Source organism: Martes martes (assembly GCF_963455335.1).
Source record: "Martes martes genome assembly, chromosome: 2".
Lineage (NCBI taxonomy): Eukaryota > Metazoa > Chordata > Mammalia > Carnivora > Mustelidae > Martes > Martes martes.
In genome coordinates, this window is record NC_137889.1 from 120,287,038 (window position 1) to 120,292,183 (window position 5,146).

Genomic DNA, 5,146 nt, shown 5'->3' on the forward strand with positions numbered 1-5,146 from the left:
TTTTTTAACACAACCAAAACCAGAAAATTAATTTTTAAAAATTCCTTTGTGCAACAAATCTCATGGAGAAGATGGTAAATGGGTTTCTTCTCATGCGCTGAATTATTAGGAGTATATGCTTGGAATGCTGTACTGAGAATAATTCTGTCCTCAATGAAGAAACATGTTATGGATATTCAATCTGAAATAGGCTCTGGAATGTGGAGTAATAGCCTGGATGCTAGCTCTTTATTTCTGTTATGCCTATGCTTTCTTTAGCCCAACTATGTTACTTGTTTTCAAGATGTTGGTAGCTGTGAAAGAACTGTGGGAATGGGGCTGTGTGCAGAACAAATGATCACCAACAGTTTAAAAGAATAGGGCATAAGAGATAACAGAAAAATAGAAAACACATAAAATATTTAAAAAGTGAAATAAATTTAGGAACCAAAGAAAAGCACAGCCTTTTGGAAACTTAGTATATGACCCAGTCATCTCATGTACCCCAACAGGTCCTGAGAGTCCTGTGTAGTAGCAGAGTATAGTGACTAACATTCACAGTAATGATTCCACCTCCTCAAAAAAATGTTTAAATTATGTTTTGCTTTGTTTTTATCTGCTTTGTTTAGGAAGCCACAGTGTGCCTAATATTTTGAGGAGAGATTTCCATTTCAAATGGGTTAGATATTAGAACAAAAGCAGATGAGAACACTTAATACATCTGCAAATCAAGGCAAAAAATTATTATAGAAGATAGTAATGTTAGAGAAGAAGAGGAAATAAAGTAAGTCAATACTCTGTCAGGGCCCACCCATGCAATCCATGGAGATGGGAGGAGGAGCCAGCCTCTGCAAATACGATGCACCTATAGCTTCTATTACTAGGAACCAGAGAGAAAGCTTTCACACCACCTCATGGAAACTGGACTTTTTACACTGGTAGAGCTTCCAGACATAGTTATACAGGTGGCTAATTTTAGAGTCAAACTTACCTCTTTTGTAATTTTTTTAAATTTATAAATATGTACCTTTTTCTTAATTCTCTCCTCTGTCTTTGATAAGCATCAAGCTAGTCTCACCGTATTGGGCAAATAATTCGGAACTACTCACCTGATGATATTAAGATTCTTGTAGAGTTCATTTTACTTCTAATGCCGAGCCTGTTATAGACCAACCTATACAGACCTACTGCCTTTTTATGTGTATGTGTGTATGCATCTGTAATTATTTCTTAAGGATTCAGGCAGATTTTTCTGTAGAGTAAGAATGTATTATGAGCTTTACAGCATTGACAAGTCTCTGGGATGTTTTCATCTGATTCATAAATTGTGAGCCATAGAATAAGGTTATTTTAACCTAGGAATAAAATCTTTTAGTAAGCTTGTTGACAATTATTGTGTCAGCTCTTGTATACAAATATGACAAAGCCTCTACCTATCTTAAAGGCACGTAGTCATTGAAAATATCCATATTAATAGCATTCTTCCTATGCAAAATCAACCTGGAGAAACTGAGCTTTATCTCATCCCCCACCCTTCACTCTTACTCTCTCACTCTCTCTTTTCATAGATTCCCAACATTGTTATTCTGCAAAATAGGACAGTTCTTAGAAAACCATTTAGTTAATTTTGAAATATGAAGCATAGCAAGAACAACTAATTTTTTTAGCATTTCTTCTTTTCTAAGGTGAGGGAGTAAACCCTTGGAGCACTCCAGGGACCATCTAGAAGGTACCTTAGATGTTGTGGGTATAATGGGCATCCTTACAGTTTTGTTATTCTGAGTTTGGGGTATGGCTTGGGGCAGCAATAATAAGAGTTCTCCAAGGAAAATACTTGTTCCGTTAAGATGCAGGTATAGTTCCCAAAAGAGTGGCTGCAGGTTGTTGCTTCATAGACCAGAATGATGATATAATGTTTTGAAAACAGGAAGAAAAATAATGCGTAAGAATTTTACTTCTTCAAATGAAAAATCATGGTTGTTTGATTTAGAACTACCTATGAACAGGGTAAGAGGCAACATAAAAGTGCAAGAAATTATTGTTGAGAATTGTAAAGTATATATACAGGTCAGGCAAAAGATAACATGTTTTCAGTGTAGAATATACAGAAGGCAAAAAATAAGTTTTTGTTGTCTCACACTCATGTAATTGGAGATAACACACTCTTACTCCTGCATTCAGTCTCTGTGGTTGGCTATATAGTGGCGAAATTCCAACTATTAGAAATACTTAAAAAAAAAAAAGAAATACTTTTGTGTGGTTAAAAAATCACTGAAAGTTCTGTTGACTTGCTCACCACTACTTAGAATTAATGTAATAAAACCCTAGTATTTCTTTGATTTTAAGAGATTAATTGGTTGTTCTGTAAACTATAGTAGGTTCTTGTGAAAATGGAGCCCAAAGTGATTAAATTTGATGGGTCAAGCATTTAGGGAAGGTTTAGATTTAGACTGTATGGTACCATTTCCTAGGGAATATAAATTCAAGTGCCACACTCCACTGGTGAGGATAGAACTACGTAAGGGTCACAGTTAGCTAGGGCATCGGAGTCTAAGTTAAAAGAAGAACACGCTCTACATCCATCCCAAACTCATCTCAGACCAGTCTTATCGGGGCAGCTACAAGACACTAAATCACTTTGGAGCTTCCTAAATACCTTGCTTTCTTCAGGCCCAAAGGATTTTTAAAAAGTTACTCTTATTTTTGTTGTAGAGAATAATTTCATCCTAATATCCATTCTTTCCTCCAGCTTAGAAAAAGAATCTTGCTTCTTAGCGGGATATACTGCTGCTTCTCAATAAAGATCATTTTCCCTACTTTCCCTTTGCAATGAAGTGTGGCCATGCAGATGTAATGGCTGGAGCTCTAGTAACTCTTCTAGACCTTAAGGACAGGGACCATAATCTAGGCATGTTAAAACTGAGACCTGTGATACTGATATTTTTATGTAGCTGCCAAATAAACTCTAATTGCTTAGTTCCTAAATTCTTTTATGTGAAGGAGAAACATATTTGCTTAAGCCACTGTTATTTTGGCCTTCTCATTACGGTTGACTCTTGAACAATGTGGGGTTTAGGGGCACTGGTCTCTGTATTGTTGAAAATCCATGTGTAACCTTTGACTCCCCCCAGTTTTAACTAATAGACTGTTGTTGACTGGAAACTTTACTGATAACTGAAACAGTTGATTAAAACATATGCTATATGTAGTATGTGTAATATACCATATTCTTCTAATAAAGTAAACTAGAGAAAAAATGTTGTTAAGGAAATCATAAGGAAGAGAAAATACATTTACAGCATTATCCTGTGTTTATTTTAAAAATCTGATCTGTGCAATTTAAACCAATGTTGTTTAAGGGTCAACTGTGTATGCAGTTAACACTGAGTACATTAAGTCACGTTCTTTTTAGACAGTTGTATTTAGGGTTTTTTGACTGCAAAATATTTAAGGTACAATATTGAACAACATCATGGGCTATAGGAGGATAAAAATAAGTAGCTATCCCTAGCCTACAAAATTTTACATTTTAGTAGGAAAAACAGACATATAGGGATGCTCTAGTATAACTGTGAACATAAAGGGATGGATGGGCAGTTAATTGCTAAGTGTATAATTTGCTAGTTTTTACCGGCATAAGAACAGACAGATAGATCAATGGAATAGAATTGAGAGTCCAGAAAGAAGCCCTTAAATTTACGGTCAATTAGTTTTTGGCAAGGATGCCAAAGGGAGGAAGAATAATCTTTTCAACAGCTGGTACTGGGACTTGTTAAAAAATTTTTTTTAAAATAAATCACAAAAAACCTGCATATTTATATGCAAAAGAATGAAGTTGGACCCCTACTTCATACCATATACAAACATTAACCAAAACTGAATTATAGGCCTGAATTTTAGACCTAGAATAACAAAGCTCATAGAATAAAACATAGGAGTAAATATTCTTGACTTTGAATTAGTCAGAGGTTCCTTAGATATGTCACTAAAAGCAAAATCAACAAAAGAAAAAATAAATTGGACATTATTAAAATATGAAACTTTTGTCCTTCAAAGGACACCATAAAGAAAGTCAAAAGATAACTCACAGAATGGAAGAAAATATTTGCGAATCATGAATCTTATAAGTGATTTGTATCCAGAATGTATAAAGAACACTTGCAACTCAACAATGAAAAGACTAATAACCTAATTTAAAAATGGCCACATGATTTGAATGGACATTTTCTTCAAAAAAGATGTACACGTGACCAAAAAGCACATGAGAAGATGCTGAATATCATTAATCAGTAGGGAAAAGCAAACCAAAAGCACAATGAGGTGCCATTTCATACCCATTAGGATAACTAACATGAAAAAAGACAATAGCAAGTGTTGACAACAATGTGAAGAAATAGAACCATAATGTATTGCTGGTGGGAATGTAAAAAAATGGCTCAGCTGCTTTGGAAAATAATTTGGTAGTTTCTCAATATATTAGAGTACTGTATGATCCAGCAGTTCCACTCCTAGGTATATGCCAAAGATATGAAAGCATATCCAAAAGCTTGTAAACAAATGGTCACAGCAGCATTAATTAAAATAGTCAAAAAGTGGAAGCAAGCCAAATGCCTATCAACTTATGAATGGATAAATAAAGTGTTGCATATCCATCCAATGACATACTGTTTGGCAGTGGAAATACTGAAGAATTGATACATTCTACAACACAGATGAGCCTTGAAAATGTTATGCTAATTTCTAGAAAGTGGTCACAAAAAGCCAAATACTGTATGATTCCATTTATATAAAATATGCAGGAAAAGCAAATCCATCATGGCAGAAAGTAGTTTACTGGTTTCCAGGGGCTGTCTTAAGAGAGAATAAACAGTAAGTTCTAATAGGCATGAGGTTTCTTTTTGGGGTGATGAAAATGTTCTAAAATTACATAGTGGTGATAGTTGCCCAATTTCATGAATATACTAGAAAACCACTGAATTGTATACTCATGGTATATAGATTATATCTCAAAGTTGTTGTTTTGTTTTGCTAGTTTCATAATTGTGGTTAAAACATATGCAGTATTCTTTTGGTTTGTGGCTATACTGAAATAAACAATGTCCCCAAATGAAACTGCATTTATCTCTAAGAATTGTGTATATAAGCAGTATATGTAAAACAACTGTAT